This window comes from Pelodiscus sinensis, chromosome 1, assembly GCF_052426305.1.
Source record: "Pelodiscus sinensis isolate ZL-2025 chromosome 1, ASM5242630v1, whole genome shotgun sequence".
Taxonomy (NCBI): domain Eukaryota; kingdom Metazoa; phylum Chordata; order Testudines; family Trionychidae; genus Pelodiscus; species Pelodiscus sinensis.
This window is the reverse complement of record NC_143052.1, coordinates 55459208-55473784: the sequence shown is the minus strand read 5'-3', so window position 1 is coordinate 55473784 and position 14577 is coordinate 55459208. Positions and strand designations below refer to the sequence as shown.

Genomic DNA, 14577 nt, shown 5'->3' with positions numbered 1-14577 from the left:
ATTTATTACCCTGGTAAGATAAGTTAAAACTGCAATACAAAAGACTTAATACTGTAAAATCCCACATAAACTAGTTTCTCCCTATCTGAAGAGACACCTCTCCACCTTCTTATGTCAGGATTTATTTCTAACACAGACTGAGAACTGAGTGAGTGGCGAGAACCCTCTATTTTAACTGCATTGGGTGACGTTTTAGGAGTTGTGACTGTTCCTCAAACCCTCATAATCAGCATCTCAAACTCGAGGCTGCCTTTCCTTAGCTGTTTTATTCCCTCTCACTCATGCTCTCAGAAGACTCTGCCTTTTTATTGGTACAAAGAGTTCCTGGAGCCCTTTGCCAGCCTTCTGTCAAGAATGTGACTACATGGAATTTATCTGTTAGGGTACGTCTAAACTACATGCCTCCGTCGACGGAGGCATGTAGATTAGCCAGATCGGCAGAGGGAAATGAAGCCGCGATTAAAATAATCGCGACTTCATTTAAATTTAAATGGCTGCCCCGCTCTGCCGATCAGCTGTTTGTCGGCAGATCGGGGCAGTCTGGACGCGACGCGCTGACAAAGAAGCCTTTCTTGATCGGCACAGGTAAACCTGGTTTCACGAGGCATACCTGTGCCGATCAAGAAAGGCTTCTTTGTCGGCGTGTCGCGTCCAGACTGCCCCGATCTGCCGACAAACAGCTGATCGGCAGAGCGGGGCAGCCATTTAAATTTAAATGAAGCCGCGATTATTTTAATCGCGGCTTCATTTCCCTCTGCCGATCTGGCTAATCTACATGCCTCCGTCGACGGAGGCATGTAGTCTAGACACACCCTTACTGTTGTCCATTTATGTCATCCCCTCAGGATAGTCTCTCCTGCATTAATGTTTCTGAAGAGGAGGGCTCTTGTTAATATGATATTTGGAATAAAAAATGCAGAGCTCCATACAGGTTCTATAATTATCACTGACTTGTTGCTTATATATATATATATATCATGGAAGAAGTCCTAGTAAGGAGAATGAATGAAGAGAAGGTGATGGTTTAATGCAGTGGTTCTCAACCAGGGGTATCTGTTCCCCTGAGTGTACACAGATGTCTTCCAGGATGTACAGCAACTTGTTTAAATATTTGCCTAATTTTACAACAGGCTGCATAAAAAATACTAGCAAAGTCAGTGCAAAGTGAAATTTCATACAGATAATCACTTGTTTATACTTCTCTTCATACTATATACTGATATATAAGTACAATATTTATATTCCAGTAGATTTATTTTATAATTATAGTATAAATATGAGTAAATATTCATTTTTTTCAGTAATAGTATTTTTCTGACATTTTTGTATTTTTATGTTGGATTTTTATATGCAAGTAGTTTTTAAGTGAAGTGAAATGTGGGGGTACACAAGACAAATGTAACCTGGAAAGATTGAGACCCATTAACTTAGTGGACCAGAGATGTAAAATATGTGTGTGTGAGAGACAAAAGTGAAGATATTCTGAATGTGAAAAATTGCAGTGCCATGTATTGTGGCTGCTGTGAGCCTTTGGCTCCACCTACTCTGTGCTTGCTTAAACCATCTCCTCTGGGAGGCAGGCCAGGTCTGCACTGGTGGAGAAAATCAATACAAGATATGCAACTTCAGCTATATGAATTGCACAGCTAAAGCTGACATACCTTACAGTGATTTTCTGTGATGGCCCACAGCTGGAGGTTGACAGGAGAAACTCTCCCATCAATTTCCCTAACTCCAGTTCTGGGCTTGACAGGGGTGCCCACAGCTTTCGATTTAGCAGGTCCTTACCAGACCTGCTAAATGGAATGCCAGAAGATTGACCTCTGGAGTAGCAATCTCCCCATAAGTATAGATAAACTTTGTCTCCTTAGAAATTTGAAATATTCCATCTCAAGTGGTTAGGTGCTATAGTTATTTCAAACAGAGGTTGCAAAACAGTAAAGTGGAAAACTTCATTTTTAAAAAATCAAACCTGGGCTAGGCAAAACTATCAAATTAACCATAAAATATTTAAAAAATATTTTGAAAAAAATTGAAAAGCTAAAAATAAACCCTTTTGAAATGGCAATGCTCATTCAGATTCTGCTACTTACTGAATACCTACTAGTTGTTACACTCTATAAAATATGGAATATAGTTTTTTTAGAAATATAATGCATCAGCACTTGCTTACTTTGAGAAAATTGCATCATATTTTTAAAGCAGTATGTTACTACTTCTTTACTCTCCATTAAAAAAAAATCCAAAGGTGGTAGAAAAGCTGAAAGCTAGGAGTCTACCAGTTAAGTAACAGATGTTAGGCATCGCACACAGCAGTTTTTTCAGCAGCTGAATGGAGCTAATAGGACTTGTGAATAAACGAATACTTGTATGATGGTTACTTAAGCCAAGATTACAAGTTTAGGGTTTAAAACAATTCTCAATTGTTGAATTATATTTAACCATGGATAATAAAAATACATATAAATTATATGTAATCTGGCTACATATAAAATCCTCAAACATAATAATGTAAGGTGTAATCTAAGACCACAGTTCTGTACACAGTGTGTATGTTCATGTGATTCTGTTAACTTTCACATTAATAAAGTATGTATGCATTCCATTAAAGGCTTGGGCATTAAGTCTGTAAGTCATATTTTGAAGAATGTAAGGATATTGGACTTGATTTTAGGAGAATTACACTCATTTGTTTAATGCTTAGGTAAATTGTTGATACGATATGACATGATGAGTATGTTAAATTGACTTTAACTTCATTTATTGTAGATGATTTAAACATAAAAATAAGGAATTCAAGCAGCTGTAACACATTGCAGAATAGATTCTTTTGCCCATCTGACCTTGAATTTCAAGTAGAATTGAGGGGAATAAAAGAAGTATGTTTACTTGGAGTCAGAAAATCTAAGTCAAATTCGTTTTGGTTGTGATCCTTGTGTGGTTAGGCAAAAATAGTCATTTTGTAAATGTTTGGCCAGTCTTTCATGTTTTCTCATATTTGTGTTCATAAAATACTTAGCAGGTATCTGAGCAGTGTTAGTTAAACCTTATTCCTTCCCCTCCTTACATTAAGCATTTTGTCTAGTCTGATGAATAAAGATCCCCTAAGTAGCAGTACAAATCAGTATTTATTATCCTCTTGATTTGGTCCCAGTACTTGATTTGGTCCTAGTACTATTTCAGGGTACGTCTACACTAGCCCCCTAGATCAATCTAGGGAGGCTAATGAGGGTGACCGAAATTGCAAATGAAACACAGGATTTAAATATCCCGCGCTCGATTTGCATGTTCCCGGCTGGTCGCCATTTTAGAAATTGACTAGCCTGAAGTAACTGCCCTCGTCTACACGTGGCTGTGAAACGGGATTCTGAAATAAAGCCCAAACTCAAATTACCTGGTATTTCTCCTGTAGTGAGGAATCCCTACAAAGTCAGGTCAGCTTAACTACATTGCTCAGGGCTGTGAAAAATTTCGTACCCTGTGTGATGTAATTAAGCCAACCTAAGGGCCAGTATGGACATGCTTAGTTCTTCATTGGAACTCTTTTGTTGACCTCACTGCCATCGCTCAGAGAGGTAGGTTTACTGTAGTAATGGAAGAATCACTTCTATCACTAGTAAGTGTCTACATGACAGTACTACAGCTGTGCCCCTGAAGTGTTTCTAGTATAGAGTCACCCATAGGCCTAAGGTTTGATTTGTAAAGAAAAAGCTTAAGGTGTGATTGCTTTTTTCATAGAATCAGAAGTAATATACAATGTTTGGTGTGTGGGGGTTTCTGTCAGAATTCATAGCTGGTGTGTGTTGTAACATAGCACTTGCTACTGCCCTCATGGAGATCTATGAGAGTTCTGCTGTTGACTTAAGTGGAAGCCTTCTTGGGCACATAAGCAGTGCATTCAAACTATTAATCACCCTATTGTTCATTCCAAACTTTTTATAGTTATGCCTTAAGTTAAATTTGTTAGGGGGTGGGGAAGTCTCTTGAAGAAATAGATCTTGTTTCATATAATTAAAACAACTGTTGGAGTGAATTCAAGGATTGTGGAAGGTAGCAGAATAACAGTCTTACAGAGAAAAGTCCTCTTGTAGCTAAAGAATTAGTACAGTTTGTTAAGCAGTAGTACTGCAAGTTATTCTATCACGCAAACTGTTAGGGTCTACCTGTAAAGCATGAGAGGTTAATTAATTCTTGATCCTTATTCAGCCCTGGGTCTCTCTTCTGTGACAGCCAACATGGGCAGCAAGTATTAGTGTCATATTTAGTGATGATTTGTGTTATGGTTAATTGTTGACTATGAAACTGAACTGGCACCACTGATTTCTTACGGGCCATAGTACAGCAATCACATGGTAAAAACTCTCCTTTACTAGCAATCCAGTATGAATTTCTGTTAGTTCTCAAAGGTGAAAGGTTCCATATCCTATTGCAAATTGCCAGAGCCATCCAGTCATTTGAAGAATTCACTTTGCCCAGGATTGTTTGTTTGGATTGGAAACGTAAAAGGACCTTTAAAGAGACAATATTATTTTGAGGTAACTTGTATCTAAAGTCTAAACAACTTGATTGGATTTGTGATGAACACATTTCACTTACACTGTCATTCTCTCCATAGACTTATTTAGAACATGTGTTCCTTGCACAGTGGTTTTGCAGTCCCTTCACCCACGTTGCTCAATTTCTTGGTTCCCAATAAAAGTGATTGAGGGGATGGAACTGATTTTAGTCAGATTCTAGGAACGGGTGTCAAGATTGTATCCTCACATGTTTCTCAAACAACTGGTGTTGAAATCAATACATTTTGACTGAGCAAGGAATGCTGACTAGGCCTAAATGTATTCTAGAAGCTTATATTAACTTAAAAAATTAAACTATTCATCTTCCCTTCGATCAGATAGTGGAGCACAGACACAGGAAAAGATGCAAAAAATCCTGCAGTTTTTTGACTTTTTTTCTGTGGAAGCGAAACTTCCATTTAAAGGTGGCTGGGAGAGTAACCTGTCAGTTGGAGGAGAGAGAATTTGGGAAGGCCCTAGGGCATGTAGCAGAGAGAAGACTCTAGAGCAGGGGTCGGCAGCCCCCAGCACACATGCCACAAGTGGCATGCAAGCCAATTTCCCATAGCATGTGGGGTGGGAGCTCAGCCCTTTCCCCCACCTCTTCTCTCCCCTCCCCAGCACAGCGGGGTGCTTGGCTGGAGGCAGGAGGCTAGAGCTACAGGCTGGAGCACTTAGCTTCAGCTTCCTGCTGGGGGCTGGGGGTGGAAGAGGCATGTGTCCCTGTGGCTGCCCCTGCCCAAACTGGGAGTGCAGCTTCTGGGAGCTAAAGGGGTTAACCTCCCCGTGCTTCCTGGCTACAGGCTTCTTGCTTCGGGAGGAGGTGGAGATGGCCCTGTTCTGCAGATCTGGGGCTGGGTAGCCCTCACACGTGTGTGCAGGGGCGGAAAGTCCCTTCCCCACAGACCCTCTGTGCCCGGCTGAGCTGGAGCCAGCCCCAGGCTCTGCCTGCCCCAGCCCAGCAGCCACAGTCTGAAGCTAAAGGGCTAGTCTGGGCAGGGAAGAAACTTGGGCCATCCCCGGCCCTTGCCCCAGCGCTACTGCCCTGCCAGTGAGTGCACTGGGGGCACAGGGATCTGGAGGATAAAAATGGAGTAAAGGAGGATGCAAGGGCAGGATGGGAGGGGGCAGGGGTTGCACTGAGGGGCATGGGGTGATGCAAGGGATCAGGCGGCAGGGGCAGGATGGGAGGGGGTAGGGGATCGCACTGAGGGGCATGGGGTGATGCAGGGGATCAGGCTGGGGGGGATTGTGGTGCTGAGGGGAGAGAGGCTGGAGCAGAGGGAAGATGTGAGGAGGGGGATACAGTTTTACTTTGCAGAATCTGCATTTTCCTTTACTCCCCACTTCTTTGCCTCCTTCCCCGACTAGCTATTTGGCTGAATTCTCACCCTTTTGCCTTTTCTGCATTACTCACCCAACCCCCTTCCGCCCCCACTGCTCCCTCTCATATCTCCACCCCACACCCTCTTCTGCCACCAAACTCCCTTCCAGACCGTCCTTACTCACCCCATCCTGCATCCCTATCCCACTCGCTGGTAGACCTGTCCTGCACATTGAATCCTTAATTTTTGTTCCCACTCCAGAGCCTAACGGGGTCCACAAAATCCACTAACTCTAGAACCCCAGAAAAATAAATCTGGCCTATGGGAAGCCCTGAACCTCAGTCTTCCCTGTCTCCTCCTCTCTCCCCGTGGTGCCAGAAGAGTGAGGTGTCTCAGTTGGGGGCAACAGGATGGGGGGGGGGGACAGCAGGGGGGCCAGAAATGACCTCTCATGGTCTGGAAAAATCCCTCATCGGGACCAGTCAGCTCCTGAGGGTGCCAGACCAAGGTGGTCCAACCTGTAGTGTGGACACTATGGCTCCAACAGAGACAAAGACTAGTCATCCAAGCTCAGACCCCAGGGCCGGAGTTGGTTGGGCTTCAGAGCCCAAGCTGCTTACTGAGTAGTAATATTTACACTGCTATTCTGACATCTGGTTTAAACTAGAAATTAGTTCAGAGATGTGAAAAATCAACACCTTTGAGTGATGCAGTGAAATTGACCTAAGCCTCAGTGTAGACAGTGCTAGGATAATGGAAGAATTCTCCCATTCACATTAACACTTTTCAGAGAGGCGGATCATGAACACTGACTAGAAAACCCCTCCCAACAGTATAGGTAGCATCTTTTCTGAAGTACTACAATGGCACAGCTCCAATGGTGAAACTGCACTGCTGCAGAGTATTCAGTGTAGAGGAGCCCTAGTGTGTTAAGTTGAACTCTGCATGAGTTGCTCTACCTGGGCTGGAAAGCTCACTCCCAGCTGTACAGCAGACTTATACAGAAAGGCCTAGAACTCTGTAATCCTGGGTTATCTTATTAGCTTTGCTGCTGACCAGCTATTTGACTTTTAGCTATTATGTCTGTTCCCTACCCACCATTGTCTCCATGTTCTTTTAGACTGAAAGCTCTTCTGAGCAGCTTCCGTCTCCTACTATGTGTTTGTACCCAGTGCAACAAGTCACTGGCTTTGTCTGGGGCTGCCTAGGTACTAAAGAAATAAGTAAACAGAAATGCCTTGAGGCCACATAGTACATCTATGCCAAATCCAAGAATGGAATTCAGGACTCTTGACTCCCAGTATAGCATCCTGTCTCTTAGCTTAGACCATGCTGTCCCCCAAAGCAAAATGTGCATTTAGCTTTGCAGGACCGGAGCCTATTTCAAAACTTAATGAAGTCAATGGGAGTCTTCACTAACATCAGTAGAGTTTGGGCTAGGAAGTTCATTAACTTGATATCTATGAATATTTCATTATTTGTATTACAATAGTGTAAAAAGGCCCCAAAGGAGATCCAGTATCCCCTTGTACAAAGTGTTGTACAAACACTTTGGGCTGGTCTACACTAGGGATGTTAAAGAGGCAGGTAATTCGGTAATTGTGCAGTCGAAATAATTTCTATCAATTGCATGGTTAATTGATAAGGGAGGAAGCGCTCAGTCCTGGCTTACAGTGGGTTCGGGAGCTACCCCCTGCTGCCATTCTGCGGTTAAAATTTGTTAAGAGTGAGGCGGGCAGGGAGCCTGGCTCCTACTACATTTAAAATGCAGAGCCCAGCTCCTACTACATTTCAAAAGGGTCCAGCAGTCCCTTTCCGCAGGGGGTCCCAGTAGGGAGCTGTGATCCCCTACAGGCAGGAGCTGCTGCTGGACCAGCCTCTGTCTATGGCCAGCCTGGGCTGCCTGGAAAAGGGCTGCTTTATGGCGTAAGCCTCTGTCTGTGGCCAGCTCGAGCTGCTATGGACAGGAGCTATTCTGCAAGATGCAGAGCAGCACCTGCCTGCCGCAAGCCTGGGCCTGCCACAGGCAGAGGCTGCTTTGCAGTAGCCTCCCCTGCCCCCCACCAAAATAGAGGCAGCAAGGCAGGTGAGAAATGTGAGTAGCCAAGTAGTCAACTACTCAACTACTCGCTTAAATCCCTAATCTATGCCGAGAACTTATCTCAGCATAGCTGCATAGTGATGCTGTGGTGCATACTACAAACTTATGCTAATATAACTACCTTGCTCAAAAGTGTGGAAAATCCACCCCTGACTGACATACTTATACCTTAACCTTAATTCTCCTTCCCCCATGTATACAGAGTTGTGTTAGCAGGAGAGAGGATGAGCGACTTACCTTCTCTTGTGGAGGTGGAATAATTAAGCCAATAGGAGTCCTCTCTCTCACTGGAGTCTTCTCTTCATCAGAACCACTGTTGCTGCACTGATGCAACTCTGTAGCGTAGATCTGCCCTCAAGGAAGTGTAGTACCACTGTTGGGCTACGTCTATATTGGCAAGATTTTGCACAAATACTCTTTAACGCCAGAGTTTTTGCGTTAGAGTATTTGAGTAAGAGAGCATCTCCACTGGCATGTGTCTTTGCGCAAAAGAGGTGCTTTTACGCAAAAGCATCCGTGCCAGTGTAGATGCTCTCTTGCACAAGAAAGCTCTGATGGCCATTTTAAACATCAGGCTTCCTTGCGCAAGAAATAGATGTTGCCTGTCTACACTGGCCTCTTGCGCAAGAACAGTTGCGCAAGAGGGTTTATCCCTGAGTGGGAGCGTCGGAGTATTTGCACAAGAAGCACTGATTTTATACATTAGAACGTCAGTGTTCTTGCATAAGTACTCGCGGCCAATGTAGACAGGTGGCAAGATTTTGTGCAAAAGTGGCTGCTTTTGCGCAAAATCTTGCCAATGTAGATGTAGCCTTGATGGGAGAAACTCTCCCTTCAGCTCAGGTAGTATCTCCACTAAACACTACAGTACTGTTCTCTAAGAAGTATAGATAAGCCCTATATCTCTAAGCTATGCTGCTATAACATTTTTCAGTGTAGACCCACCCTTAGGGTATGTCTAGACTACATGCCTCTGCCAACAGAAGCATGTAAAATAGGCTACCTGACATAGTCAATGAAGCGGATATTTAAATATCTCCAGCTTCATTAAAATAAAAATGTCCACCACGCTGTGCCGGCTCAGCTGATTGTCGGCACAGAGCAGCAGTCAAGACGCAGATTGGTTGACATGGGAAGCCTTTGTTGACCACTCCTGTAAACCTCGTTTCACGAGGCTTAAGGGAGCGGTTGACAAAAACTTCCCCTGTCGACCGATCTGCGTCTTGACTGCCGCACTGTGCCGACAATCAGCTGAGCCAGCACAGCGTGGTGGACATTTTTATTTTAGTGAAGCCGGGGATATTTAAATCCCCACTTCATTGACTATGTTGGGTAGCCTATTTTACATGCCTCTATCGGCAGAGGCATGTAGTCTAGATATATGCTTAGAGAGCAACAGTACCTTTATGTTTTACTAGTTATGTAGTTTTCTATAGATGTTTCCAAGAGAAAGGGATAGAAAAGACATGAATTGCTAATATTCAACAGCAAAAATAATGCATTGGGGGTACAAATTTCTGATGTTTCCACATTTAATGAAAGGTGAATAGAATTAGTAGGGATGTTCATTTGGCCACCAGAGTGAGATTATTAAACTCAACAAATAAAAACACTGAAATGGTCAAAAAAGTATGAATACATGACCTATTTGACTTTCTAATAAAAATGTGACTTCATAAAAATAGTTTTAAAAAATCAAGCTGGTTATTACCAACAGAATCGTTTCATGCAAATGAACTTGGATTAAAGCATGGCAAGTTGACTGGCTAATAGACTATAGACCAGAGATATTACAATTCCCCTCCCAGAAATGGCCAGGTCTTACATCTATATATAGGTGCATCCCATTATGGAATCCCTTTGACTTCAGAGTAGTTTTGTACAAGGATGGTGGTCCACCCATGTAGAAAAGTAGAGCCATTGACAGAATAAAGGGAGAAGAACTGTTCTACCAGACTCGTGGCTGCTTGTCATGAAAGCGCTGTGATAGCAAGACATAAGGTGAGCAGATTAATATTTTATTTGTTTTTTCATAGGTATATTCTTGGGGGGGTCTATTGTGTATCTGGGTCTGCTAGTTACAATGATGTCATGTCTCTATAGACTAGTCCTCCTTGCTGTTTCCAGCCATGCCATCACCACCACACCTGTTACTCAACATTGTATGTCTGTTATGTTTCTTCTAGGTATATGTCTTTTTAAGAAATTTATATGCTTAGTTTGGATTTAGAAAGGTAATTAAAAGATTGAGCAAGTTAGTCACTCTAAAAATAGTTTAAATAGAGAAAGTCCCACTCAGTATGCACTGGGAATTTTAATGTCATAACTGCATGTCTTGTGAAGCAATAATGTGGGGTGGTTCCTGTAACAGAGATTGCATATTGTTCATTCGTTATTTCTAATATTGTTAATTTGTGTTAAATTTGATATCAGACTGTTAGTCCATCAAGTTTCATATCTTGTCATGCATGAGTACAGAGCGTCCCCGCAATAATTCGCCCCGGAATGGAATACATCCATTCTGCACTAAAGTAATTGACACTTGTAGAAACTGATGCATTGTAAGTCCTTCCATTCCCCTCTCTTAAGTCACACAAAAACCCCCAAACCTCACCACTTTGTGCAAATGTAAATTAGTCGCAGGAAAAAAATCCCCCACTTTAAGTTGTTTCGCTATAAGTCCAAGTTTTTTGGAATGTATCTGGGCCTTTTAGTGAGGACGGCTTGTATTAGTAATTAGCTATGCAAGCAGTTCCCAACCACCGGTCTGTGGACTGCTGCCGGGCCGCGACCCACTGGCTGCTAGGCTGCGGCAGCTGCCGAAGCTCAAGCCAGCTCTTCACGGTGGCTCAGCTCTGACAGCCATGATGGCTGAGCCACAGCAGGAGAAGGAGGAACAGGAGGTGCCTTTCTCCCTCCTACCTCCTCTGTGCTTGGGGAGGGAGTATGTGCAAAGGAAGAGGGAATGTGCATGCCATCAACAGCCGCTCCCCCTGCCTGTGCAGAAGCTTTTCCAGTGGTGGTACCTCCCTCCCACCTCAGTAATGGCAGCCAGCCAGGGCTTCATGCTCTGCTCATGTGGACGCTTTTGCTGGTAGCAGTGCTGAGGCAGGAGCAGGAAGAGGGGTAATTCAGTGGTTTGAGCATTGGCCTGCTAAACCCAGGATTGTGAGTTCAATCCTTGAAGAGGCTATTTAGGGCAAAAATTTGTCAGGGACAGTACTTGGTCTTGCTGTGAAGGCAGGGGACTGGACTTGATGATCTGTCAAGGTTCCTTCCATTTCTAGGAGATAGGCAATCTCCATTAATTTAATTTAAGAGGTCTCTCCTGTTCCCCCTCAGTAATGGTGGCTTGGCCAGGGTGCTACACTCCCCCCACCATCCATGGGAGTGCAAGATGCACTTGGGAAGGGAGAGAGCGTGAAGGAGGAGGGAACATGTGCACCACCAACGGCCACACCTCCTTTCTATGGACAGTAACAGCCTCACTTTGGGGAGTGTTGGGTGGGGGCATGGTGGGGCATGGAGGGGGTCACAGGACAAGAGGGTGTTGGCATGGGCTATAGGGGTTAAAGGGTCAAAGGGCATGGGGCATAGAGGTGGGGGACAAAAGGTTGTTAGGGGCTGGATTGGGGGTTAAGCAGTCAGGTAACATTGTATTTACATATTCATTATTTTTATGATTAATATGCAATAGTGCAAATCAAATGTTAACAATCTGCCAAAGGTTTGTGAATGGTTTTGAGAATGGGTTTGACGACCCCAGCATAACAAGGGTTGGGAACCACTGAGCTACGCCATGGTGTTTTCATGGAAGGGAAAAGTTTCTCCCTGTTCTATGTATGCAGTGGCATAAGATTGGAAATTTTCATTTTAGAATTTATGACTAAAAATGTTGATTTGTAGTCTTAATGTTACCCAGCCAGTAGCAATAAGTACAATAATTCCTCATTTAACACGTGCCCGCTTAATACGTTTTTGCAATAGCACGATATTTTTTTTTAGGGAATGTTTTTTGAATTACACGACCCTCCCCAGAATAACATGATTTCCCCAGCTGGCCTGTTGCTGGCGGCTGTGCGGGGCTTCCCCCACCTCCCTGCAAAGTGGTGGAAGGTTCGCTGCTTGCCGCACCGTTCCCCGGCGACCCCCCCCCCCTCGCCGGAGGCAGTGCGGGTCCCAACAGACCTGTCACAGGGACATACTTCCAACCCAATTCCCCTTCTTTCTCCTCCCCTTCTCTTCCACAGACCCAAACACCTCCCCTCCCTGCTGTAACCCAGTCCCCTTTCTCCCCCAACCTTATGTCCAGGTCCCAACAGACACCACCACTTGAAACGCAACCCCCACCTTTTCCATTATTTTCAATGGGAAAATTGACCTCGCATAACACGTTTTCACTTAACACGATCATTTTCTGAAACCTATCTATAGTGTTAAATGAGGAATTACTCTTAACTTCACATGAACTTGTATCCTATTTCCCATGTAAAAGAGGCTTAATATTGGCCATTTATTAACACAGTTCACCGATCTGACCCCTTTCCACCAAAAATGTATTTTGTAATGGTTGGCTCTATACAACTATACCATAGATAATTTAGATCTATATTATGGTTAATTTAAAGCAGTCTCTTTCACCTCATAAAACGTAATGTAGGTACAGATTAGAGATGTGAGAAAATGGTTACAGTTGGATAAAACCAAATTGTTTTCTTCTTAGCAGTCACCCAAAAAGCAATCCACCCCAGTCTTTCCACTTGACTGAAACAAAAGGCAGCCCTTGAGGGGCCCAGTTATGACTCATGCCTTTTCTTTTTGGAATGAGTTTGTCCTTGACAGTAACAATGCCTTTCAGACAAGATTGACTCCTTTTAGCACCCTGTGGATAAAATCTGTCTCATTCAAATTTAATTTTTGTAGAAAGCATTAACTGTCTGCTAACTACTTCATCACTATCTCACATGCAATAGCCTATAAAGTTGACAATACTGTGGAGAGTGTAAGGAACAAGTAACTGTGAATGTTCCACAGTAGTTGATGCTTCTACTCTCCATAGGACTATATCTGAATAATTGGATAATCATGAAGCCCTATCTAGTATTTAGTTGATTTTAAACAAGTTATAAAGTGTGACTAGTCTTGTGACTCCTTAGAGACTAACAAAAATCTATAGAATTGTGAGCTTTTTATATATATTCTATATGTTTGTGTTAATCTCTAAGGAGGAACAAGACTACTCATAGTCCTTAACTTTAAAAAACAAGCATGGCTACCTCTCTGAGAAGTTTTAGTTATTAGCCTCATATAAATTTCATGTTAGAGGCTTTACTACTGGATAATATGCATCAATGTCAAGATTTAGGAAAAAGGAATACATGTCTGATTGATGTTGTGATCTCTCCAGCACTAGACATTTCTACAAAACTGTTATATAGGTCCATTTATGCCTCTTATGCCAGAGATACAGTACTAATAAATTATCTTTGACAATGACTTCCCTAGGAAGCAAAGAACAGTTAGGAATAGGGAAAAGGAAATATGACCTAGGTGTTCACGGTTAAAGTCATAGTTTTGCCGAGGAAACTGCTTACCAGCCTTTGAAGTCAATTAGGGGAGGGAAACCCCAAAAGCCAGTTTATTTCAAGCTGGAGAAAAGGCTTCACCTTTTAAACATGCAGAGGAAGTAAAAGCGACAGCTATGTTGGTGGTTCCTCCCTTGTTGAATGTTTATTGTCAAAGATGGAATCAACACTGGCTGCTAGCCAAGCATGTCTGCATTACAAACTCTATTGTCTCACCAGGGCTAAATGTTTTCTAAATAGACTCTACACTTAAAGCTATAAGCCTCTGGTATCTCTGCCTTCATAAAAAACTAACATTTCCCTTATCTGTATTTGGCCCTGGAGAGAGAGAAACTACTCAAGAGTTTTACCATTGAGCTATTCATTTTACCAAACTTTACAGCAACATGTTTGTATATTTTTAAATGTTAAGGTTTACAATAGAGCTCATTGTTCAGTTGTGTCCAGAACCATATGTGCAACTAAACTCCTTAACTCTGCCTTGTGAGAGAGAAATTGTTCTTGGGTAACATTTTAAAATGACATTCTATCCTACATTGTTGTTTGTCCACTAACACGTTATAAATGCAAAGACTTCATATGACTCAAAATATTACAGCAATTATAAATAACTACATTTATATATGGGTTTTATTCTGACATGGAAAGAAGTATTTACAGTCTACTATTGGCCATAGTCCCTAGGTACTGAAGCAGTTATATAGCTATTTAAGAGTTCTTAATTAATTTGCAATTATGCAAATATATACCATAACCAGATTTATTGTGATGCCATGGTACACCACCTTGCTCATGAAAGCATTGACTCTGTGAAATTATTTCCTCTTGCTTAGTGTTAGTTATTACTTTAAATCTGTATTTAATTAAGGTTTTTTTGTATGAAATCCTACATATAATATTTGTCCCATTCATGGGGTTGCTTTGAATTTTGTTAATGTATAACTATTAATAGTAGCTCACTTTTCACACCTTCTACTATCCTGTTTGATTAAGTACACAGACTTTTACCT

At 42.5% G+C, this 14577-nt stretch overlaps 1 protein-coding gene across 2 annotated transcripts in view; it reads left to right on the top strand.

Moving 5' to 3' along the window:
- PRICKLE1 (prickle planar cell polarity protein 1) overlaps positions 1–14577 on the top strand; it is a 100335-nt gene that overhangs the window by 68090 nt on the left and 17668 nt on the right. The window lies entirely within an intron of this gene.